The sequence below is a fragment of the Lutra lutra genome, chromosome 9 (genome assembly GCF_902655055.1).
Source record: "Lutra lutra chromosome 9, mLutLut1.2, whole genome shotgun sequence".
NCBI classification, from domain to species: Eukaryota; Metazoa; Chordata; class Mammalia; order Carnivora; family Mustelidae; genus Lutra; species Lutra lutra.
The window spans coordinates 58,737,366-58,764,160 of NC_062286.1; the positions used below are offsets into that span (position 1 = coordinate 58,737,366).

The following is a 26,795-nucleotide window of genomic DNA, read 5'->3' on the forward strand; positions in this document are numbered from 1 at the left end:
CTCTTTTTAAATACACAATACTAAAAGACAAAGTGATACTTTAAAATGAAAAACCTGACCTTTTATTATGATTTCAAGCACCCAAGTTTAGAAAAAAATATAATGAATGATCGAGGACCCACTATGTAGCTGTGTTAAATCTTAATCTTTTACCAAATTGCTTCAAATGTATACTAAAGAGAAAAGCTACGGTTGAAAAACACAGGTCCTTCCTAGATCCTTTATCCCTCTTCAGTTTTTCAGAAGTAATTTTTATTCTCAGTTTGTATTTATCATTCCCATAAATGCTTTTGTACTTTTGCTACATATTCCATGATTCCCAGGAAATATATTGTATAGTTCTGCATGTTTTAAAAACTATATTAAAACTACTTAAATATGACAAACAAAACTTTCATATTATATCCTGGCTCTGTTACCAGCTGTTTGACCTTAGGCAAGTTGCTTAACATCTGTGCCTCAGTTTCTTTTCTGAAAAATGGGATACCACCTATGAGTTTATAGGGTTGTTATGAGGAGTAAATGAGTTAACATACCCTATATAAATCACTTAGATAAGTATCTCACTCATAGTAAGTACTGTATATCAATGTTACTAATTATCATAAAGTTGTAAAAGCACCTGTGACTTTATTATATACACACTCTGAGAAAAGACTAATTATCGAATTGATCGATACATATAACCCATATAATGACAGACATTTTTCAAAGTGTGTAAAAACTATAAATACTTATGAAGTTCAGGCTGGAAAGATTCACTAGCCTAATTAAAGAGGAACTGAAACTGCTAAGAGAGAACAAAGTCCTTATTTTTTAACTTACAAATTTTAGGTAACATTAAATTACAATATAAACATTTATTTAAATAATTTATGACAGTTTAAAAATATCTAAATACTTAATGGCCTCCTTTTATGAGTTTTGGGGGATAGGGTTAGGAGAGAAGGAGTAATTCCTCAATGAGAAGCTATTCAAAGACTTTTTAAACTGTTAAGGGAAGCACTTTAGGTCTCACACAAAAATAAAACATTTGGTACTCAAATTTCACTTGTTTTCTGAAGTTTTAACTGCAAGTAAAACAAATTAAAATTTTAAACGATGTTTTTTAATAGTATTCACCTAGATTATAAAATTTTCATTAAGACAACTGGATTCTGCAAAATTTATTAATGCAATTATGGACTCAGTAAATAATTATGGCCACATCTGATACAGGATTATTTTTATAATAGTCTCTAGGTCAAAAATCAGAAAACAGAAAAACAAATGCCCTATATTTTATGTGAATTCTAATGAATTTCTTACAAGAGCTTTTTAAAGGTTTTAAAATATATCTATACTTTGAAGATCAATTAATAGATCTAATTGATATACAAAGGAATTCAGTTTGATGAGCATATACTAGGTGTCATTTACAGAGCTAAATATTTTATACAAGATCTTTAAATCCATGTGCAATATCTTCATGGACAAAATGTACAAGGCTACCATAGGTACTCTTGTATAGAAACACACTCCCGCAAAAGAGTTGAAAATGACTTAATGACTTAACTACCAAAGCCAACATTTAAGCCAGCAAAGCTTTTATATATTTTATTTATATATATATTTTATATATTTTATTTATATAAAAATGTAAATAAACTGCAAATTATATCAATGGAGTAATGCTGAAACATTTGTTTCCCTAGAGAGTTTAGCATATTTTTCAATGTCTAAAAGGTTAACTGAGAGTAACAATTAAATATAACATCAAAGCTCTAACAGTCTACCCCTCCCACTATCAAAAGAAAAAACAAACAAAAACCAAAAAACCCCAATTCGGAGTATGAGAATGTACTCCGTGGAAGCCAGTGAAGAGGGAAGATTAAAGTTCAAAAGTAAAGTGTTACTTTTCTTCTCCTAAAGTGAGAACTCTGATACGGAACCACTGCTTTTGTTTAATTTGCCCCCTTCCCACGTCCCCACTACAGTATTTACAAGTATGAGTTAGTCTTTTCCTCGGCCCCCAAAGAGAAGATTCAATGGGAAACCAAGCTAAAACTTGCATTAATCACTAAGAGAAAAAACCTAGCCACTTTCAGTACTTTCCTAATGGAGAAAAAAGACCCCCACCACTGTTCACCCTATACTCTTGTCCTTTGCCCAAGCAAGACACACTGCACCTTACAAACTGGAAGAGTAAAGAATAATGGTCCAACTTTGCGAACGCGATCTGGGGAGGAGACAGATTATTTCTTGAGGAGTGCAAGAAAAGAGCAAAAAATATCCTTTCAGGAAGGGATGCATGAGCTCTGGGGCTCTCCTCTGCCTGTTGGAGGACTCAAAATCTGCTTGCTTCAGAGACCCTTGGAAGCAGCTACACTCCGGTCGCAGCCGGCCTCAGGCCTGGGAAAAGCAGAATGTTTACACCTGTCACGAGGATGGGGGAGGGAAAAAGAGGAAGCCGGAGCAAAGACCCAAACTTCTCTACAGCTCCCGGGAGGGAGCGGCGGGCCGGAGCTTTGGCAGGTGGAAGCGGAGAGGCAGGGCGAGCCAACGGCGACCCCGGGGATGTGGGAACGGCTTCCACTTCCCCGGCCGGTGCCCGGGAAGGCAGGGAGGGATCTGTGCGCTTTGGGCGCTGCCGCCGGCGTCCCCGCACCCGCCGCGGAAGAGGGCAGAGCCCAAGTCCGGAGCCCGCAGGCCCGCAGAGCCGGCACCGTTCCCGTCTCCGCAGTCCCAGGCTCCGCGGCAGGCAGGTGCTCCCGGCCCGGGCAAGGGTCCGGCCAGTGGGCCGGGCCGGGTCCCAGCACCCTGTTACCCCGCGCGGCCGGGGAAGCGGAGCGGAGGCGCTTACCTGGCTCGTTCGGGGCGGCCGCGATGGGCATGGCTCAGGGGCCCGGGGAGTAACTGGCTCCCCGGGGAAGGACCGGCTAGTCCGACGCGGAGCTGGTGAGAGCGGAAGGCAGGCTGCTCACAGCCCTGTCAGCGAAGCAGCGCCATGGACGCCCACCCGGAGTTTCAGCGCTGTCGCGGGACCCCCATCCCATTACCCTCCGCCCTCTTCCGCCGCCGCCGCCTCCACCTCCTCCTCCGCCGAGACCCCCCGCCCACTCCACACACTCTCCCATCATGCAGCGGGGGAACCGCTGCCGCCGACACGTCACTTCCGGGCGCAGGTGGCTAGGTCGGGGCCGGGCGCTGGTGGGTGCAGGGGGGTTGGTGGGGGGAGGACACTCCAGGGGAATTAGTGTCACAGAACGCTTACCCCTGCGCAGGCGCGGTGGTGTAGCGTGCCGGCCGCCATTTTGGGTGTGGGCAAGCTGCCCTTTTCCTTTACTTCCTTGCGAGTCATCGAGCTGTTGCGGGGAAAGACGTCTTTCCGCATTCCGCCTCCCGCTGAAGCTGGCTCCGGGCGAGGGACAGGTGCTTTTCAGCCAATTAACGATATCGTTCAGTTAGGACCTAGTTAAGTCTCTTTCTCTCCGATTAAAATTGCCAAGATTTTGAAATACAGAACCATATCTTCTCCACCAAAAACCTACCGGAGAGCCTTATCACCTTGCCCTTTTCGCCCCGAAAGACGACTTTTCCTTCAGTCCGAGTCCCTTCCTCTTTGTAATTAAAACTGACAGAAGAGGAAGCTGGTGGTTGATACATAACAAAGAGATTGTTATAAATCAACCCTAAGAGGGAAAGCACCCGCCGAAGACTGACATCGGTTTTGAGACCAACAGGAAAAAAAAAATTGGGAATTTTGCTAACAGATGGAGACGGTGGTAATTTTTCATAGATGTTGCGGGAGAATATCCAATGAAGCTAAAGATATCAAATCAACATGCATTTCTCTAGCAGGGGTCATAAAGGATTCTTTTTCTATCATCAATCTTGAGCAGTTAATCATTTGGGTTTTTTATAACCTTTCCCTTTTTTTTTTTTTAAATCAAATATGTGTTAGAACACCGACCACTGTAAAAATCAGTCTACAAAGGTTTCAGAGATTATTGTTATCGTCCGGGGTGATGAGCCCTGCTGAGCGCTCATTCTGCTCACTTTTGCCAAACCTGCACCAATAATTTGAATAATTTAAAATAGTTCCAAGATAGCAAAGCTCAACACCTACGCAGAGAAACAAGGATGGAAAACACCCGATCAGCCACAGAGAAGTGTCCACCCCCTTGAGTGGAGAAATTATACAAATCAGAGGAACGATAAGGACAAAAGCAGTTCATCACGGTTTATCCCGCCTCTGCAATGTTCTAGACAAATTAACTTGGAGCGCTAAAATAGACCCGCATTTGTCTTTTTACAACTCAATCGCTGCAAGAAATACGGAGACTGCATCAGTTTAAGTTGGAGTACCAATTACTTTGTGGTGGTACTGGATTTTTTTGTTATTGCTCAGTCACTAAAGAAAAATCTATATAGCTTGTCAAATTCCTATTGTATTTCGCCCCCTGCTGGTGTAGCTTGCGTGCAAGGGTGAAACAAAGTATGTGTGTCACTATAAATGTTTATTGACCAAGGAAAAAAATATATGTGTAGAGAACTGGAAATGAACTGACTTTAGGTGAACACATGCTTGTTTTAATTTGATAGCTCTACTAAACAGAAATATTGGAGTAAGAAGAACATATGATAAAATCCTAAAGCAGATCCTACACCAAGAAAATGTTTAAATTGAAATAATGAATTTAAACATCAAAACGTTAAAAAGAAAACCTTGCTTTAGGAAAAATATCTCCCTGATCCATACATACAGAACACGATTTATAATGTGATGATTTTTGTCAGATAAATGTAGAAGCCAATTCTATTCACTTAAGGACAACAATTTAAGAATCAGTGTCCAACTTTGAATATGGAAATTGAGTAGCTATTTGGTCAGATGACATGAATGCAATCAACCAACTTGTAATTGGTAATCTTACACAGGATTCTGATGACAGCATTCCAAAGCCTACAAAAATGTAGTACAAAATGACAGTTTTTGCTTCTGTTTTTAAGATGATGAAACTGTAGGAAACAATTATCAAAATTCATTGCATCTGAAAAAATTGCATTTGGATCTAATGATGGTATTATTTTTGTTTATTTTTAAAAATTATGACCATAACTTCATTATCTAAGAATTTGCATCAAGAAAAGAAAAAGTAAATGATTATTTATCGTTGTGTTGTATTTACTTCTAGTTTTTCCTCCTGTGCAGATTATTTTTACAAAGTTGTAATCATAACTTAATAAAGTTATGTAAACATAACTTTCCTCTTAATATTATGCTCTAAGGGTTTCCTTCTATTGCTTAACATTTTATAAAACCTTAACTTTAATTGTCTACATGGTATTCAATGGAGTGGACATACTGTGATTTATCCATTATCCTATTAGTAGATATTTTCCATTATTACAAATAATACTCTAGTGAACATTGTGTGCATGCGGCTTTGTCCAATTGTAGGACTTTTTTTCTCAATATAAAAATGATTGAACCAAAAAGCTATTAATGTTTTATTGGCACTTTTTCATATTATTTTCCAAAGGAATATACCAATTTACAATACCACCAGTAATATAGGAATGTACCAATTTTACCACCTCCTTACCCGTAGTGGATAATAATTAAAACAAAAAAAAGATGGAATTCTACTTTACAGACTAAAAGTTGAAAGGAACTTAACTCATATTGTATAAGAAATCAACAAGCACAAAACCCCAGCACTGTGATATTCTGGAAAAGCAATAATATAGATTTGGATTTACAAATAGGTCTATCATCACTATGATTCTGTATAAATTACTTAACCTCTCTGGACTTCAGTCTTCTTATATGTCAAATGAGAGGGTGAAACTAGATCACAGGCTCTCTACACCTTTAGGACAAGTAAATGGCACATGTATCTCTTTGAGGATATGGTCAAAGCTTCAGTCCTTTCTGCAGAAAATGCTCATCCCACAGAGGTTCAGATTTCTTAGACCTCCTAAAGCTCATTCACGGAAGAGGGTCTGTGAACCTCAGCTTCAGAAACCCTGCGTCAGATGCCTTCCAAGGTCCTTTGCATCTGCACATTTTCCTAGGATTTCATTTTATGATCCAGTAAACACTTTCTGGCTAAGTAATACTTTTTAGTGGACAAATAAATGATAATACATTCATAGAGGGATTACTTTTCAGCACTTAAATAAACTAGGGCTATAGGTATCAATATGGTTAGATTATAAAAACAAGAGTGAATGAAGCTTCAGAATGGGTAAAATGTGATATGAATTTTATAGTGTCTGTGAGTTTTAAAAAGGAATGAGTACTTTATGGATATAAATTTTATATAATAAAGTATAAAAATATGGACTGGAATGATATACACAAAACTCACTAGGAGCAAGTATGGAATGGGTCAGAGAACACTAAAGAAGACTTTATCTGTAATTACAATGTTTTATGTCTTTAAGAAAATCTGAAGCAAATGTGACAAGCCATTTACAGTTTTTTTTTCTAGCTTTAACTGACAAATAAAAATTGTATTTACTTAAGATGTATAATTGATGTTGTGAAAAAGCCATATACATTTAATTCTAGGTGAAGGGTACATGGATGGGTGTTATATAATGCTCTGACATGCTCTGTATTCATTTTTACATGAATAGCTTTTCCAGAGCTAGTTAGTTTAAAACCATGAATTGTGTACAGCATTCTAGAGAGTACCTGATGTATTGTGCTAATGCTAGTATCTGAGATTTGTACAACTTTTCAAAGCTTTTCACTATACTATCTCTCCTGATTCTCACACAGTCCCTGTAGAGCCTCTAGGGTCCCTCCCTCAAGCGTCTGCTATGCTCCCCCAAACTTAAAAATCATTCCAGGAGCCAAACTGCCACACTGGTTTTCTGGAGAGCTTCCTACTGGCATTTTGGGCCTCTACTGGTATACTAGAACTGACAGAGACAGTAATTCTGACCTCTGGTTTCATATTAAGTATGCCATACCCTAAATTCTTACAGCACTGTGGACCCCTGAGGTAAATGTTGGTGTAGTACTTTCCTAACAGGAAATCAGGCCAGAATCTCCCAGAACAAGGCAAGAGGCACTTGAGCAGGGGCTATGCTGGGAACTTAACTCTTCTCTAGGGTAGAGGAGGACTTGTTCTCAGACTCCAGGCGGGATCTTTGCCTCCCGTCATTAATACCATCAAGATGAGTGTCTCTCCTCTCAGGTAATGAGTCAGCCTAAAGCTCAGAAGCAGAGAGCAACCCCATGGGGCTGGCTGTCACTTCTCTCCACACCTTTAGTCCTGCTGTAATCCTGTCTTAGACTATTTTGTCTCACCCAGCCTGTGTGCATTATTTCTGTTGTCCCTCCCCCAACTGAAAGACAAAGGCAATCGGACACAATGAGCCCCCAATGTGATGCAGATCTTAGCTAAAATACACAGATCACAGAAAGTATGGAGATGGCAGAAGTACATAGTATTCTCGCCAAATACATTTAATCTGAATCTCATTAAGCCTTTAAAACGACCTTCCAGTTTATAGGAAATACTGGAGGAACGAGTTAAGCAGGACTGCTGAGAAACAACTGTACCAGTCCAGTACATGGATTATTCTACAAATAACTCATTCTCTTCAAAAGGGATAGTCTAAGTTAAAAGAGACTTAAGAGAATTTACAACCTAATGTAATTTGTCGTTCTTGATAGAATCGTTATTTGAATAAACCAGTTATAAAAGACATTTTGGGGAGAGAGGAAATCTGAGTATGTACCGGCATTAAGTGTTCTAAGTAATTATTAATTTTTAAGATAGATTAATGGAATTATGGATATGCATGAGAATGTCCTTACTTTTTGGAGATGCCTGACATGTAATGATATATATATATGTGTGTGTGTATATATATATATATATATAAAATTTATTTTAAAATGGTTCAGGAAGGGATGTCTGGGTGGCTCAGTTTGTTAAGTGTCTGACTCTTGGTTTTGGCTCAGGTCATGATCTCAGGGTCCTGGGATTAGCTCCATTGTTGAGCTCCCTGCTCAGATCAGTCTTCTTGTCTCCCTCTCCCTCTGCCCCTCCCCCTGCTTGCTCTCTCTCTCTCAAATAAATAAATAAATCTTTATAAATAAAGAAATAAAAATGGTTCAGGAAAAAACCCCCAAATACGTAGAAATAAAACAAATATGGCAAAATGCTAGAGATTATTAAATTGAATCTAGGTGGTGGATGTCCTAGTGCTTATTATGCTGTTCTTTTTACTTTTCTGCTATTTTGAGTATTTCGTGATAAGAAGTAAAAGAAAAGGCTATTAAACAATACCAAGTATACCGATGAGCTCTGGGTTTCCCTTACATTTATTTCCAAATGACTGCATTCCCTAGGCAATCACTGTCAAATACAGATTTCTGGTTCTGGAGCAGATCTTGTAAACTGTGGTCTTGTAAGGGGTTTTAAAGATGTAGAAAGGAGAAAACAAGCAAGGACTGCAACTTCCAAATCAATTGTAATTAGTTTAAATCCTCTAATACGCACAAATACAGTAGAATTACAGCTCTGCTCAACAAGGAGCGGTTCTAATACAGTGTTAGCAAGGGCACAGCAGGAATTATCAAGAGTAGAGCACTATTTAAGTGGCAGTCTCTGCCGAGCCCTCTGACTTTCCAAGACCGTTCCTTCTGCTTGAAATGCCTTTCTTCCTGATTCTTACAGTGGACGATTATCTCTTTCTTTTTTTCTTTCTCTTTTTGAAGAGCTCAGAATCTGAATCCCTTTCCTATGTTTGGGAAAATTACCAATATATGAGTCTAGGTGGGAGGCAATGCCTTTCTCCCAGTTTAAAGGCTGAAAGGGCCAATGTGGGGAATTAAGGACCCCTGCAGATTTTTGCCACTCTGCAATTCTGTGATGGAGTTTATCACTCTTCTTGAGTGTGTGGTAAGTAGCCTGTGGCTTAATTTGACCCACAGAATGGATGGACGGGGTGCTGAGTAAGTTCTCAGGCTGAGTATTAAGAGAGCTGAAGCTTCTCACTTTGCTGCTTGGCACGACCATCCTGGAAGAGAGACATCACATAAAATGTACAACTCCCCTGACTGCAGCATGCTGTGGGAAGCCCAATCTCCATGAGGATGGGAGAAGTGACCTACGCTAAACTCCCAGCCAACAGCCAGCTATGTAAGTGAGCAGTCTGGGACCTTCCAGGCAGACGAGCGTTCAGATGATTTTTAGACCCAGCAGGTATAGCTTAGAGCCGAAGAACAAACAGCTGAGTCCAGTCATTCCATAGACTCTTGAGATATAATGGTCATCTCGGCTGTTTTAAGCCACTAAGTTCAGTGGTGGTTTGTTACTCAGCAGCTGTCAATGAAAACAGGAAGAAACTTCCTTTCTCAGCTTCCTTTGCTGCTGCAAAGGTGGAGCATGTGACCCAGGCTCTGCTGAACAGATGCCCCTCCCCAGACTTGGAATTAGAAGCTAATTAACAAATAGAAGCAAGAACCACAGAGAACTTTCTCTGATGGTGATGGCCGCTCTCTTGGTGACAATGAGCCTCTGAGGCAGCAGGGTCTGGGGACTGCCTCATATCCAGGGTCAGTGGCGTGGTCAAGACCAGTTTTTGCAGCCTCCTCACTGGACTAAATCTATGGCATGATTTGGGGGAGATGTTTCTGGCTGTTTGGACTCTGAGTCTGGTTCTGGAATCATATAGGAAATTCTGTGAGCTACCTAATATTTTAAACAGTTAATGTCCATTTATGTTGCTGGAGACTAAGAACTCTGACAGATACTCCTTTAACCTCTGTGGCTTCTATTTGTTCCTTAAGATAAAATTCAAACCACAAGAATTACTCCTCCTGGAAACCTTCACTGACCTCTTCCCTGGACTCCCTGCCCCCCTCAAATTTGTTTCTTCTCTTCTAAGCCCTTGTCGTGCTTTGTGTTTATCTATAATATTGTTCTTATCACATCCATTGTAATTTCTAATTTCCTGAACTCTCTCACTAAACGCATAACTTTAAAGGAAAGAACTGTGTTCTTCATCTCTGTATCTCTAGTGCCTAGTATGATGTTTATCTAATATTTGTTGGATGAATGAGTAATTGAGTGCATGAAATTGATGGTATGAAATTTAGTATGTTTATAACAGCTCTGGACATAAATTGTTACCATTTCTAAGTTTTTTTTTTTTTTACCATTTACATTCTTGTCATAATAGAACATCGATAAGGTTTTCTTGACAAGAAAAATAGAGCAAATTTTGGAGTATTGCTTTTATAAAATACCACTGTAAATTCTTTGAATACTACCGATACCCATAATACTAATGGATTCCTTCTTAATCTAGTAACTATTTCCCTTTTGTGCACTGCCAGAGACATTTTCATTGTTATTACAATGATTACTTTTATTCTTTTTTTGATGTAAAAATGTTGAAAGTGTGGGTTTAAGAAACCCTTTTAGTGATATCCCCTAGAGTACTTTAATTTAGGCACTTGAGATAAAGAGTTGTGTAAAAAAGTAATTTTAGAAGTAAAGCGACGACAGGTACACATTATGAAGCTTCTAGTCATGTGATTTAGTGGAGTCATAGCAAAGTGTTCTTATTTGAGAACAGCATCAGGTTAAAGGTTAATGAAAATATTTATATGGCCAAAAATCCAGCTACTGAATCAAAAGTCTCCCACTGTATCAGGATCCCCAGGCTTGGAGCATAGTCAGCCGTGTCTTTCAAAGTTCCACAAATGATGGGGTGCCTGGGTGGCTCAGTCAGTTAAGCATCTGCCTTCAGCTCAGGTCATGATCCCAGGGTCCTGGGATCAAGCCCTGCATTGGGCTCCCTGTCTGCTTCTCCCTCTCCCATTCCCCCTGCTAGTGTTCCCTCTCTCACTATCTCTTTGTCAAATAAATAAATTTTAAAAAAACCTTTAAATTTCCACAGATGATAATGATGTGCCAAAAAGTTGATAATAAGACAAGACACTATTTTTTTTTAAAGATTTTATTTATTTATTTGACAGACAGAGATCACCCGTAGGCAGAGAGGCAGGCAGAGAGAGAGGAGGAAGCAGGCTTCCCGCTCAGCAGGGAACCCGTTGTAGGACTCGATCTCAGGACCTGAGATCATGACCTGAGCTGAAGGCAGAGGCTTTAACCCACTGAGCCAACCAGGGGCCCCCAAGACAAGGGACTATTTATCTACTTTTGGCCATGAGCTTATTATTTAACCATGCAACAACATTAACCACTGTGTTAAGGCACTGTCCCAGGTGCTGTGAAGACAAATATGAACAAGATACTTCTTAGCCTTCAGCAATCTACAGCCTGGTATCAGGTACATGCAAAAATTTTACATGTTTTGTGCACTTTTATGTATGTTTCATACTTCAGTAAAAGAGTCGTTAACAGTTTCTACCTCATGGACCTATCCGAGGTTTAGATGAGATGCTGTAAATATGGCATGGAATACAAGGCTTGGAACATACTAAGTACCAGCAAATATTAGCTATCACTGTTGTGGTTATTCCGTGAGTGTTGTATTCCTACCAACTGGGAGATAGAACTGATCTCTTCCTACTGTATCAGGTGCCTGGAGCGTGGATAGACCCCTGAGGACTCCCGAGCATGGGTTCAAGTGGATCAGTGTTTCAGGATCAAGACCATTCTTTCCATGATGTTCTCAAAGCAGTTCCTGGACTGGGAAAAAGCAAGGCTGAATCTTGGGTTGTACTAAGGGATAAAAGAGAACATGAAAAGAAACATGCACTAAGGGAATGGTTGGTGGTTCCTAGCCCCTGGGAGCTTTTATGAGCTTATGAGGGTGCTTTTATCCTTCCATCAGTATTATGCACATATGATACTCAAATGTTTATTGAATGAATGAGCACAAATGTTGAGAATGCATCAGTGTTAAGTCTGTGTTACCTTCTTTAGAAATGTGTCCACCCTGAATCCTGGAGCATTGATCTGCTCCTGCCAAAAGAATCCAAGTTACCCATCTTATGTAATACCCAATCTGGAGGAATGTTATTGAAGTTCACTCTTGCCAGCTTCATCACAGATTAGCAACCTAGATCTGAAAATACAGAAATTCTAAATCTTTTGGCCATGTATGGCAACCACTTTCTGGTGGGGTATTTCTCAAGACTCCTGTTACTATAGACAACATGGTTGTTTACATTGAAAACTCTTAAAATCTATGAAAAAAAAAAATCCTAAAACTGAAAAGTCAATTTAAGAACATAGCATATTACAAGGCTGGTATACAAAAATCAACTCCGGGGTCACCCGGGTAGCTCAGTGGGTTAAGCCTCTGCCTTTGGCTCAGGTCATGATCTCAGGGTCCTGGGATTGAGTCCCACATCAGGTTCCCTGCTGAGTGGGGAGCCTGCTTCCCCCTCTCCCTCTGTTGCTCCCCCTGCTTTTGCTGTCTCTCCTTCTCTCACTCTCTGTCAAATCAATAAATTCTTAAAAAAAAAATCAACTCTGTATGTATGCTATCAACAATCAAAAAAGTGGTCTTTAAAAATACCACTTATAGGGGCGCCTGGGTGGCTCAGTGGGTTAAAACCTCTGCTTTCGGCTCAGGTCATGATCCCAGGGTCTTGGGATCGAGCCCTGCATCGGGCTCTCTGCTCAACGGGGAGCCTGCTTCCTCCTCTCTCTCTGCCTGCTTCTCTGCCTACTTGTGATCTCTGTCTGTCAAATAAATAAAATCTTTAAAAAAAATACCACTTATAATAGCATTCAAAAACAAAATATTTGGAAGTGAACTTGATAAAAATCTGCAAGACATTTATTCTGCTAACAATAAAGCATTGCAAGAAACTTTAGCAAAGACTTCAGTGAATGGAAATATATAATGTTCATGCAGCAGAAAACTTGACATTGTTAAGGTGGCACTTTCTCTCAATGTAACCTATAGATTCAACACAATCCTAATCAAAATCCCAAGCAGCGATTTTTTCTCCAGAATTTCTTTTTGAGATATGATTGACACAACATAACATGATACTAGTTGTTTCAGGTATAGAAGGTAAATGATTTGTGTATAGTGAGAAATGATCACTACAATAAGTCTAGTTAACATCCACAACTGTATTTAAATTTGAAACAAAAAACCAGAAGTATAGTTTTCCTTAAGAAGAGAATCAGTTTGGGGGTGCCTGGGTGGCTCAGTCCAGCTCTTGATTTTGGCTCAGGTCATGATCTCAGGGTAGTGAGATTAAACCCCATGTGGGGCTCCAAGTTCAACTCAGCTGGGCGAAGCTGTGTGAGGTTCTCTCTCCCTCTGCCCCTCCCCCTGCTCATGCACATGCATGCTCGCTCTCTCTAAAATAAAGAAATTTAAAGAAAAAGGAGAAGAGAATAAGTTTTTATTCAATGGACTCTATGAAACAAATCACTTGGATCTAAAATATTTCATTTATTCAATGTTGTGTTGAAAATTCAGCTGATGAAGGAGCTGAAATCAGGACCTAATGAACTAAACAAAAAGCCTTTGTTAGCTGGCGCCTGGGATAGTGATGAAGGTTGCAGATTAGCATAAATTTGTGCACTGATATCCTTCAAAATACAGCTTTCTCTGTTGTCCTTGATTATAGGAGGATAAAATCACCATTATTGTCAAATGGTTTTTCTACAGAGCCTGGTCCATGTCAAATATAAACCTAGGACATCTAAATGGACAGGAAGGCTTGTGATAAAGGATCATACAGTTGTGGAAGGTAGTAAAACAATGATAGGAAATGATGACGATTCACAAATTACCTTAGTGTTAATCACAGGGAGATCCATATATGAAATCCCATTAAACTCAAAGCATTTTTTTTTTCCTTCTCCTTTCTCACTTGTCTCTGGGTTTTCTTCTTTAAGACCAGACAGTGTGGTTTCTGGTGTTTGAGGCAGCAAGAACCAGCTCCATTATCTTCCTTTTGCAGTGGTTTAAAAATAAATAAATAAAAGTTCTGACAGTTTATAAACCTAAAACTCAATGAGGAGTTTTGTTTCTTCTGCAGTATGCTTTAAAAAAAATTCTGAGCTAGGCAATTGGCTCTGGCAGTGGCCATCACACGATAACCCCATGTGACTTGCAGAGTAGCTGGCAGGACACTCTCTAGGTAGTTCTCTCTCTGGGATCTCTCTCGCCCTTTCTTTTCTCCTGCCCACCCTTCTCCCAAAGCTGCCTCCTCCCAGCTTCCCTGTATGAGAACTGGCTCTCGTTCTCCACCGTCACCTCTAGATGTGCTTGGTATGTGTACCTTCAATCCAACCTGGCAAGGCAAGAGTCTTTGGCCTTAACCAAGCAGATCACCAGTTGTTCCTCAATCCTACCCTGGGGATCTCAAGATATCGATGTAGTTTTGTTTGGTTTCATTTATTTTCCAAAGATGGAATCATCTGATTCCAGATACAGTTTTGGGCTAATTACTTAAAAAAAAAAAAAAAACACCACTCAGTGGTATATTATGGACATTTCCCCCATCAGTTCATATAGTACTTTTCTCTCCTTTTAATGGCTGCATAGTACTCCACAATGTGGCCAACTATGCATTAAAAAACAAACAAACAAACAAATGAATTCCACATTCTCTGCTATGTTTTACTGTGACAGATAATGCCATGATTTCTTCATCAAGGGAGTAGGCAGAAAGTGGAAGTAAGTTTGGAGCATGTCAAAGGACAGGCTGCAAGTTTGGTTTTGGATATGATGATGGCTACAGCAAGTCTGAAGTCACCTCTAGAATGCACCTGGATGCCTTGGAAATGGGGTGAGAGTGAAGGGAGGAGGAATTGGAGAGGGAGGCAAGGAGCTGGGACAATGCCTGGACCAGTGAGCAGGTCTTGTTCTTCCTAGTATCCCAGTCCTTTTTAGGCAAACAGTGAGTTCATTCAATTACCAACATGGTGTTAGCCCAGTGTTAATGCATCTCTTCTCAACCTAACGTTCTAATGACTGGCTCTTCTATATCTTAGTTTGGGAAGATGGGCTGAGACCAATTTATGGAGGATTTTAAATTCTGCGCCAAGGAGTTACCACCATAGGGAAGCTGGTAATGGATTGTGCTTGAGTTGAGACCTCAGTTCTCAACTCAGAAGTTTGCTTTGCGACCACTCAAGCGTTCTTAGGAGATAAACAGCACAATTAAAGAACAGCCAGCTGTGGGAAAGAACACAATACATCACCTGTCTGGTTGTTTTTCAACTCAATTGTTTACTTTTATCTCCAGGGGAAACTCCATTCTACTCCTTTAACTTCATATTATTTGTACTCTCTTACTGTATAGAACTATGTTCCTATGGTGTCCCTCATTCACATAGCCCTGTTGGTTTCTTCTCTTTTTGACTACTCATTGGTTCATAATGCACACTTGCAGCATTTTCTAGCATAACTTCTAAAGGTAAATACACTCGCCCACCTCCTCACCCAAGCCTGACTTTTCTAAAGCATTTGACTTTACAGTTACTTTCCCTTGCAACACAATCACTTTTTCAGTCATCATTTATTTGGGGAGATGGTAATTTCCTAGAAGGCATATTTTGCAAAGAGCAAAGTAACTCCAATAATTATAGTGATATATAAAATGATATGATCTGCATATGCTAAACTATATATTATATGATCTATATGCTAAACTACTCATCTAACTACAGTCTAACACAAGCCCTCAAGTAACAAAATGTCGCAAATTCTCAATTTTGTAGAGTATATTTGAGTCTCTTGATGCTATTTATTATTATTATTTTAACTCTTAATTCCATTTTCTCTGCAGGCATAACTTCACAGGAGACTTATTCTCTTTCCTTCTGTCATTGATCACCTTTGGTTGAAGCTTGGCTCTGCTTCCCAAACCTCCTCCTATGTCCACTCTGTTCTTGGGTTCTGCTTTGGGCAACGTGCCATGGGGCTTCTGTTTGACCTGGGGTTTCCTAGGTGGCATTACTCACTCTTTTTGCTCGGGACCAAGTGAGGACAACTCTTCTCACCGCTTCCTGCAAGCTGCCTTTATCTGAAAGCTAGAGCCCACAAAGAACCCCTTTAGGGCTCGGAAGAAAGTGCTGTCAACATTCAATACCTTGTTTCAGTCTCTTACATCTTTCTCTCTGCCAACTTTCCCTATCCCTCTCTGGAGAGCTGTCTCCTTCCCCACCAAGGCTCTCAGCCTTCATTTCTCTAGGAAATGATTTTCTTAGTCTCTCCACAAAAGCTCAGGAGGAAAGAAACTGGCCTTTCATCCATAATTGGCCACTGTTTGGTATGGGATACAGTGGGAGTAGGAATAAGTGTTCTCCAGAATTGACATAAATGCATCTTCTAACCAAAACCTGCTGCTGGCTGTCACTGGAGTGAGTAGAAAGCTTACTGTGTTTAGAATGATCAATGATGAGATTACCAGAAAGTCAATGTGTCAAGGAGTGACTTAGAGTATCTTACTGGAAGAGGAAATGAAGATCGATTTATTTTATTCATGGTGTATATGAATGGGTACTCGTGTGTGTGTGTGTGTATGTGTGTGTGTGTGTGTGCGCGCGTGTGCGCGCGTGTGCACGCGCACGCACGTTTATGTGGGATTTCCTTCTTTTGTAAAGGAGCTAGCTTCTGAAATTCAGAGGGCTACCCTCCAAGAGGATAATTAGGATTTTAAGAGCTTACAGTGAGTGGAAAATTTCATTTCTCTAAGTATTGAGAAGTACATGCTAATAGTTATTTCAGCCACTGGTTAGTCTGTCAGGGATTCCTATCAGACTTAGACATTCGATAGATGATCCCACAAGCACTACAATCAGCAGAGACCCGTAAAGACTTTTCTGGAGAAAGTCAATCTCTACCCAACACATTATCCAGGTATGTTTGTTTTTCAGATTCATGAGTCATTTTGTTGTCAGAACAGCTTTTAGTCCTCTTAACTTTCTATTGTATTCTTCGAGGCAGCTGTTCCATATTCTCATTCTCCTTAAAAAAACTTCTGACCTCCCTCTACTGCCACAGATGAACTCTACCCCTAATTTACTGAGAAGTTCAAGGCCTCAGCTCTTCTCTGTACTCTTTCAGTTTTGTCTGCATCACCATCCATCCTTTGTCTCACCCCCTTCATTCTTTCTATTTCCAGAGAAGCCACATCCTATTTTTCACCCCAAAGCTAGCCTTTCCTGGGGGTCTTTTACCAGTGATTCTCCACTTAATCCCCAATGTTCATTATCACCCTCTTGCTGGCATCTTCAAGTTCTTGTTCTCCTCTAGCTTCTCAAAGCAGGTCCTGTTGTGTTGACTGCAAAACCTACACCACAGTTATGCTTTCCTGTCAGATTGCTAGCTAACCTATCTTTCTGGAAAGTGTAGCTATAGCCGATTTATCTGGAATGATTGCAATTTTTATTAAAACTGGTCTCTCAAAGGTCATCAATGCACTGCTTAAACACCACACCCTATGACCTCATGCTGCTGATTTCTGTAACCCTTGATACTCCTGACTGTGGGTCATGGTAGGAAAGGGAGGCAGTGGGGGTTGGAGAGGGAGAAGAAGGTAAATGAGATTGCAGAGGGGAGGTGCAGTTTTTGCAAGCTGCCATTACTGAGGTAAAGTTGAGTCAGACATACCAGGACCTTGGGCTTGGTTCCTTTTCATGGAGGCTGGAGGGAGCAGAGTTGCCTCCTAGACCCTGTTGTCAGAGCCCTAATGGCAGGCCCTGTACATCCAGGTGGACTTGGGCACGGGGTTGTTTGGACAGAGGACTGGCCATATGACTTTTGTTTTAGGGAAAGGAGTTGGACAGACACCCCAGGGCTCACATCAAATATCTATATCTATATAAAATAAATAATATAGAATATATAATATACAATACATAATAATATATAATACATAATAAATATCAAATGTTAAATCTTTCAATCTTTCTTACTTTATGGAGTCAGGCATATTGACAATGTTCAGCCCGAGTGTTTCTAATCAAAAGCACCCACGTCACTCCAAATCCAACACTATACTCAGAAGTGGAAGATAACCTTGGATACTTTCTCTTTCTTCGGATTCTTACCATGGTTTCCATAACACCGTGCTATTCCTCCCTCTCTGGTCTTCCTCTTTTACTGGTTCATCTGTCGCATGACCTGTAATAGTCAAAACACCCCAAGTTCCCCTTCATACTGATTCTCTCAGTACATCCACCCTTGATTTCTCTTTCATTCCCATGCTCTCCGAAAGCCTGGTGAAGCACCTTCCTCCTCCGATGTGACCAAGAGGATACTAGGTCCTAGGAAGCACAGTTTATCGTGGATAATTTGAAAGATGTGCAAACATGCACCAAGCTACCCCACCCTAATTCACCAGTTTGGAAGGCTGTGGGTGGTGATGGTGGCCACAGTCATTCATGCTGGAGATTACAAATTCCTATAGAAACAACAGTGCACCCCCGAATGTTTATAGCAGCAATGTCTACAATAGCCAAACTATGGAAAGAACCTAGATATCCATCAACAGACGAATGGATAAAGAAGATGTGGTATATATACACAATGGAATACCATGCAGCCATCAAAAGAAATGAAATCTTGCCATTTGCGACGACGTGGATGGAACTAGAGGGTATCATGCTTAGCGAAATAAGTCAATCGGAGAAAGACAACTATCATATGATCTCCCTGATATGAGGGAGAGGAGATGCAACATGGGGGGTTAAGGGGGTAGGAGAAGAGTAAATGAAACAAGATGGGATTGGGAGGGAGACAAACCATAAGTGACTCTTAATCTCACAAAACAAACTGAGGGTTGATGGGGGGGAGGGGGGTTGGGAGAGGGGGGGTGGGGTTATGGACATTGGGGAGGGTATGTGCTATGGTGAGTGCTATGAAGTGTGTAAACCTGGTGATTCACACACCTGTACCCCTGGGGATAAAAATATATTATATGTTTATTAAAAATAAAATTAAAAAAAATAAAATAAAAATTAAAAAAATTCTTATGATGAAATCATACTGTGGAATAAAATAAATTTAAAAGGGAAAAAAAAAAGAAACAACAGTGCACGTTCCACAATTCCCTGGATATTGACACATTCTTTCATTGTTCACGATCTTTAATTTAATGGCTCATTTTGTAGTCTTATACCAGAGGGCCCAGTTCTTTGAGAGGCTTGAGATGCACTGATGTATAATGATAACACATGAGGAATGTAGAAGGAAAGCCAGCATTAGAAAATTACTATTTGCCCACCATCACAGTAGTAACTGCTTCAGGCAAGATTCATCAAGGACAGCTAAAAAAATTTGTTTTAAGTTTATTTAGTTTAGTAATCTCTACCCCCAAAGTGGGGCTCAAACTCACAACCCTGAGATCAAGAGTCAAATGCTCTTTCCCACTGAGCCAGCCAGGTGCCCTAAGAAAAGCTAAGAATTAATGGGCAAAAGTAGGATGAGAAACAAGATATGAATACAGTCTCAAAGTATCCCCCCATAAAATACTTACTACAAAGCTAAAATTAGTCATTTTACAATGGAGAAAACTGGCAGATACCACTTTAACCAAGGGATCAAAGGAATCGCCATCATGAATGGGACAAAAAGGCATCATGTGCCTCTTGACATGAGGCTCTGAGAAGACTATTCCATGGCATCTGGAATCTTCCTGACACAAATGCATAACCTCAGATCTAATCATGAAGAAACATTAGACAAACCCAAACTGAGGCATATTCTGCAAAAGAGCTAGCCTGTATTCTTAAAACATGTCAAGGTCATGAAAGAACAGTCTCAGATTAGAAGTGATTAAAGAAACATGACAACTAAACACGACATATGGTTGGGAGTCTAATCCTGGAGAGAAAGGACTTTAGTGGGTCAACTGGCAAAATCTGAATAAGGCTCGTAGATTACATATTATTGTTTCAATGCCAGTTTTTTTTATTTTGGCAATTACACCATGGTTATGTATGAAAATTCCTTGTTTTTTTTTTTTTTTTTTAGAAAATACACAATGAGATATTTAGAGATCTTTGGGTATCCTGTTTGTGATTTCCTCTCATATATTTCAGAAAGAACTGCATGTGTGTAGAGAGAGGCTGAAAACAATAAAGTGTGATAATATATTAACACTTGGGGAAATTGAGAAAAGTATATGGAAATTCTTTGTACTACTTTTGTAACTTACCAGTCTCGAATACTTCACAACATAAAATTGAAAAATATCTCCAAAAATCTCATAATAATAATAATACCAACTTTTATTGAAGACTTGATGAATACTTACTAAATACTCTTCAAAGCACTTTGTATGTGTAATACCTTTTAATCTTCACATTAACCTTATGTGGCAAGTTCTCTGACCATCTGCAAGTTAAAGATGAGGAAACAGGTGTAGCGAGGTTAAAAGACACACTGTTGGAAATATTTGAGCCATAATTTCGAGAGGCTCTCTGATTCCAGAGCTCATGCACTTCACCTCTGTGTCATGTATAATTTACCAAAGATTACTTAGATTAATCAGCCATCTGGCTGGCTAGCTCAGCTCTCCAGAAAATTCTCAGTGACATCACATCATGTAGATATAACCAGGTGGTTTTGACTGGGACTATATTCAGTTTTTTTTTTTTTTTAAAGATTTTATTTATTTATTTATTTCAGAGAGAAAGAGAGAGCATGCACAAGTTGGGAGAAGGGTAAGAGGGAGAGAGAGGATCTTTTTTTTTTTTTTTTAAGATTTTATTTATTTATTTGACAGACAGAGATCACAAGTAGGCAGAGAGGCAGGCAGAGAGAGAGAGGAGGAAGCAGGTTCCCTGCGGAGCAGAGAGCCCCGATGTGGGGCTCTATCCCAGCACGCTGGGATCATGACCTGAGCCGAAGGCAGAGGCTTTAACCCACTGAGCCACCCAGGCGCCCCTATATTCAGTTTTAAAACACAGTGTGTTTTTCTTTTCTTCTTCTTCTTCTTCTTTTTTTAAAGATTTATCTATCTCTTTTAGAGACAAAGAGAACATGTGCGTGTATGAGTTGGGGGAAGGGCAGAGGAGGAGAATCTCAAGCAGACTTTCTGACCAACAGAGAGCCCGATGTAGGGTGGGATCCCATGACCCCGTGGCCACAACCTGAGCTGAAACCAAGAGTCAGACGCTTAACAACTGAGCCACCCAGGTGCCCCTTTAGACAGTTTTAAACAGTGGTAGGGAAGAGACTGATACTTCTTACCTCTATCCAGTTCTTTCTCCTTCCCTGAACACTGAAGGCTACACTTCTCAGCTTCCCTGGCTCGTAGCAAGGCCATGTGACTAGTTCTAGCCAATAAAGTATGAGCAGGAGTGATGTGTCTCATTTCCAGTGGGAAGTATTTAAGGGCAAGTGTGTCCCCTCCATGCTCTCTCTTTCCTGTCCGTGGTGACTGGGAAACTGATACGTTGAAATGGTAGAGCCACAAGATGTAAATGATCTGGATCCTGGAGTCAGTACATGGAGGACAGAAGCCTAGAAGAATAACCCCACCCTGCTGAATTTTGTCTGAACAAACAAACAAACAAACAAAAAAATCTGTGAAATTAAGCCACCGAGAAGTCAGGGTTTATTTATGATTACAGCCTAGCCTAACCTAATATGCAGACTACAGGGGTCTAAATCCTTGCAAGGGGCCTGACTAGCATACAATTAAAATGAATAAAGTAGCTGTCCGTGACCTGGGAGTGGGAGGGGTACTGTGTTGAACTGGAGGTGCTTATGCCATTATAGAAGAGCAGGGCGCAGATCTAGCTCGTTCTCTTAGGAAATATTTTGGGACCAGCATTGCTAGGTCTTAACTGAATTTTTCTTTTTTTGAGGGAAGTTGGAAATCTGGATTAATGTGAACTCCCTCAAAATTTAAATGTTGGCAGCTCATATGGATTCAAAACAAAATGAAGTCAAAACCAAAAACAGACACCCTTGATATTTCCTAAACATCATAGATATGCCTCTGCTTCAAGTTCTCTGCAATGGCTGGTCCTTCTGGAATGATCTTCCTCTTAGACAACTGCAAGACCGGGTCCCTCTTCTCTTCAGGTCTTTGTCCAAATGTCATCATCTTATCAAAGCCTTTTCTGACTACCCTCCTTAAAATTGCAACACCCTCTTCCTCACACTTGTGCTCTCTCCACTTTTCCATTTTTTTTTTTCTCCTCCTCCATACTATTTATCACCTTCTAAATAAATAATAATTTAAAAAACTTACTGATTGTTCTGCCCATTTCCTACCACCATACTCAAGGTATATGAGGACAAGAATTGTTTGTCTTAATTTGCTGGCTTTTGTACGCCAAGTGCCTAGAACAATACCTGGCAAATAGTGGTCAAAGTTATGTGTTAAGTAAATGTTTTTTAAAAAACACCCTAACACTCTGAAAAACAATCTGAGGGTTTTGAAGGGGCGGGGGGGTGGGTGGGAGGTTGGGGGAACCAGGTGGTGGGTATTGGAGAGGGCACGGATTGCATGGAGCACTGGGTGTGGTGCAAAAACAATGAATACTCCTACGCTAAAAATAAATTAAAAAAAAAATAAGGAAAAAACAAAACAAAACACCCTAACTATGTGAATCAGACCAAGCACATCTGGAGATTTGATTCGTTTCAAGGGCCACAAATTCACAACCTCCCTTTTAGACTCTTATGGAGCTATCCTTGGAGAAAAGTGCCATTTAGGGTTGCAAGCAATCCTCTGCCTCCCAGAGTAGATGTTTGATTTATTTTGTTCTGGGAAATAGACCACAATGCGTTTTAAGAAAAGTCTTGTATATTTCAGTGAGCCTCATGGGTGCCTTTGTCTTCCCTGAATACTGGGACAACAGTCTGCTTTTCATCTTGTCTCTATTATAAATCCTGGATTTCATTCCTAAATCTCTGTCTAGATTCTGGTGTGTGGACCCGTCCTGGTCTTTCCAGTTATAGGAGTCAGTGTCTTCTTCCCTTTTGGTTTGAGCTGGGTTTGAGTTGGGTTTGAGTTGGCTTTCTGTCACTGTGAATGAAAGATTCCTGATAAGTTGAATGTAACTTTGGGTAAGTTGTTTCATGATTCCTAGTCTCAGTTCCTTTGCTTATAAAAAGGAGTGGGTCAGGGGGCACCTGGATGGCTCAGTGGGTTAAAGTCTCTGCCTTTGGCTCGGGTCATGATCCCAGGGTCCTGGGATCGAGCCCCACATCGGGCTTTCTGCTCAGCAGGGAGCCTGCTTCCCTCTCTCTCTCTCTCTATCTGCCTGCCTCTCTGCCTACTTGTGATCTCTGTCTGTCAAATAAATAAATAAAATCTAAAAAAAAAAAAAAAAGGAGTGGGTCAGGTTAGAAAAGCACTAAAGCCTTTTCCAGGATTTCAACACTTTATAGAATTCTAACACAATTAAGGCCCTCAGTCTATGGAGCCCAAACATTTTTGACTGTAGGTGAACTTGTTTCCCCAGAGTCACATGCCGCTCTGCCTTGTCACTGATGTAGGAAATGTTGGGATTTGGAGCCCCAGAAAGAATTCTTGAGACGTCTTCAGTGCAAAAAGGTGGTTTTGTTAATGCACAGGGACAGGACCCTTGGGCAGAAAGGGCTGCCCCTGGATTGTGAGGAGCAACCGATTATATACTGTGGAGTTCAGGGAAGTAAGGATTAAGGGCCATTTCCAAAAGAGCTTGAATATGGTTAAGACTCATAGGATCCTGGAGACGTGGCTATTGCCAAGCTAAGTTTCCCCCCTAGCAAACCATTGACATTAAGACAGATAGGAGTTTCCTGGAGGAATAGCCTACTTTGCCTGCCTCCAGTATTTGTCCATGGGTTGCAGGTTATAAGGAAATTTAATTGTATCTTTTGCCTTTGTTCCTTACCTCGACGCCACTGACCCCTCTGACTAAGGCTATCCCCCCGCCCCTGCTGGCAGAGCCCCTCCTACCTACGCAACTTCTAGTATCTCCAGACACTAGATACAGCAGAATCCTTGCTGGCACATTTTGTTCTTTTGAACCCTGCCGTTGCTTGTCCCAGTTCAGGGCGTGCTGGTAACTGTGGAGATGCTCCTTTTCCACGCCCACATGGTAACCTAGTGTCAGGGAGATGCTGGGCCACACTTGGGCATCAAAATAATAATAACAGCTCGTGTTTATGGAATGTTACTCAAGTGCCAGGGACTCAGTAGTGCTTCACATGAATAATTTCATATGCAGCTACTCTTCGGTCTAGAATATTCTTTTCTCAGATGACTCACGGTTCTCCCTGGTCTCTTCCAAGTCTTTGCTCAATTGTTGCCTTCCCTGTGAGGCCTAGTCTGACTGCCTGTATCTGGGCTTCACCCCCTACAGCCACCCATCTTGTTCCTTTGTGGTACTTTTGTTCCCAGATAACTTTCTTCTAATATACTATGCTGTATGATGTATATATTAATATATATATACTGTCTGCCTCCCCTACTAGAAGGTAAGCTCCACAAGGATGGGTTCAACATTTGCAAATCAATCGGTGTAATAGCACAAATCAATAAGAGAAGAGAGAAGAACCACATGGTCCTCTCAATTGATGCAGAAAAAGCATTTGACAAAGATACAGCATCCGTTCCTGATTAAAACGCTTCAAAGTCTAGGGATAGAAGGAATATTCCTGAACTTCATAAAATCTATCTATGAAAAACCCACAGCGAATATCATCCCCAATGGGGAAAAGCTGACAGCCTTCCCGTTGAGATCAGGAGCACAACAAGGATGCCCACTCTCACCACTCTTGTTCAACATAGTACTAGAAGTCCTAGCAACAGCAATCAGACAACAAAAAGAAATAAAAGATATTCAAATTGGCAGTGAAGAAGTCAAACTCTCTCTCTTCCTAGATGACACGAAACTTTACATGGAAGACCCAAACAACTCCACCCCCAAACTACTAGAACTCATACAGCAATTCAGTGATGTGGCAGGACAAAATCGATGTGCAGAAATCAGTTGCTTTCTTATACACTAACAATGAAAATATAGAAAGGGAAATTAGAGAATCGATTCCATTTACTATAGCACCAAGAACCATAAGATAGCTGGGAATAAACCTAACCAAAGAGGTAAAGGATCTGTACTCGAAGAACTACAGAATACTCATGAAAGAAATTGAAGAAGACACAAACAGATGGAAAAGTAGTCCATGCTCATGGATTGGAAGAATAAACATTTTAAAATGCTCTACTGCCTAGAGCAATCTATACTTTCAACGCAATCCTGATCAAAACTCTACCAGCATTTTTCAAAATGCTGGAACAAACAATCCTAAAATTTGTGTGGAACCAGAAGAGACCCCAAATTGCTAAGGAAATGTTGAAAAAGAAAAACAAAACTGGGGGCATCACATTGCCTGATTTCAAGCCTTACTACAAAGCTGTGATCACCAAGACAGTATGGTACTGGCACAAAAACAGACACATAGACCAGTGGAACAGAATGGAGACTCTAGAAATCGACCCGCAACTCTATGGTCAACTAATCTTTGACAAAGCAGAAAAAATGTACAGTGGAAAAAAGACAATCTCTTCAATAAATGGTGCTGGGAAAATTGGACAGCTATGTATAGAAGAATGAAACTTGACCTTTCTCTTACACCATACATAAGGATCTTTATTTTGTTTACTCCTGTCTTTCAAGCCCCTAGGACAGTAGATGGCATATAGCTCAATAAATGCTTTTTACAGGTGAGAAAACTGAGACACACAAAGGGAAGTAGCTATCCCACATCTCATGTCCAGCAAGTGGCAGAGCCTGGGTTCAAATCCAGGTCATCTTATTTCTGTTAACCATGACACTCTCTTTGTGTGGACTGGGTAGTCCCCAGACCTAGCTCTAGCCTCCCTGGATGGCTCATTCCTCCTAGAGGCCCTGCTGTATCCCTGGGGCATGAACAGGGCACAGAGAGTCGGTCCCAATCCACAAATGAACCCATGAATCTTCCTCCTCCTTCAGCTCAATCCATGTCTCTTGCCCAGACACTGCCCACTTCCAGAATAATATCCTCAATGAGAATAAACTTTCATTTAAGCCTGGAAAAGAGTTCATCTTCTAGAAAAATCAGCTTTCCACCTAGCAAGTGCTCCCGAGGTTAAGAAATAAGATGGGCCACTATCTTGGAATGAAGTGGGATATCCAGAAAACAAAACAGAATCAGCTGTAGGTGTGTAAGTGTGTGTGAGTGATTCACAAGACTTTTATTCCCTGAGCTGCCCTTACCATATAGCTACAAATTCCTCTTAATTCTAGTCCCAAAGTCCAGCTAGGCTACGAATACCTTCTGAAACCCCTCTGAACGGAACAGGGTTTTCTGTAAAGCCCACCTACCAAGAGGGCTGGAGGAAGAGGAGCTCCCACTGCAAGTGTGAGAAAGGGTTGTCCTATTAACTGATGATTTCCCCAGCGCTTCCTCAATCCTGCAATGTCCAATTAGAGCACCCTGTGAAAATGACTTCTCCACACTTGGTGAGAAACAATAACTTTTCCTTTGTATACAATTCTTTCCACTCCCTGCCCAGCCCACTGGTCAAGCGATGGAAGTGTGTATGTGGTGGTGTTTTGAAACAAAGGAACAAGGGACCTGTTGCAGAGGCCGTAACAGGTGGGGAGGAACAGGAAGACTGTCTAGGGCTGAGCGCAGACCCACGCAGACAGTGCTCAGAAAAGGGGGCTGATAATCTTTCTGTTCCTGGAGAGAAAGTTGCATCTTAAAAGCTCAACCTCCCCTTAGTGACCTTATGCTTCTGACGATACCAACAAAGATACTAACATTAACAAAGATGCATTCTTCTCTCCCTGCCACCACTTCCCTTCTAGAAAAATCAACACCTGTGACTATTGTGGGGCGAG

General features: G+C 40.7%; 1 protein-coding gene across 4 annotated transcripts in view; it reads right to left on the reverse strand.

Moving 5' to 3' along the window:
• Positions 1-2,975, reverse strand: part of AFTPH (aftiphilin) — a 66,911-nt gene extending 63,936 nt beyond the window's left edge. For all 4 annotated transcript variants that reach the window (XR_007129950.1, XM_047744576.1, XM_047744575.1 and 1 more), the window contains exon 1: positions 2,843-2,975. The gene's annotated coding sequence lies outside the window, so the exon portion shown is untranslated. The remainder of the gene's footprint in view (positions 1-2,842) is intronic.
• Positions 2,976-26,795: the final 23,820 nt, after the last annotated feature.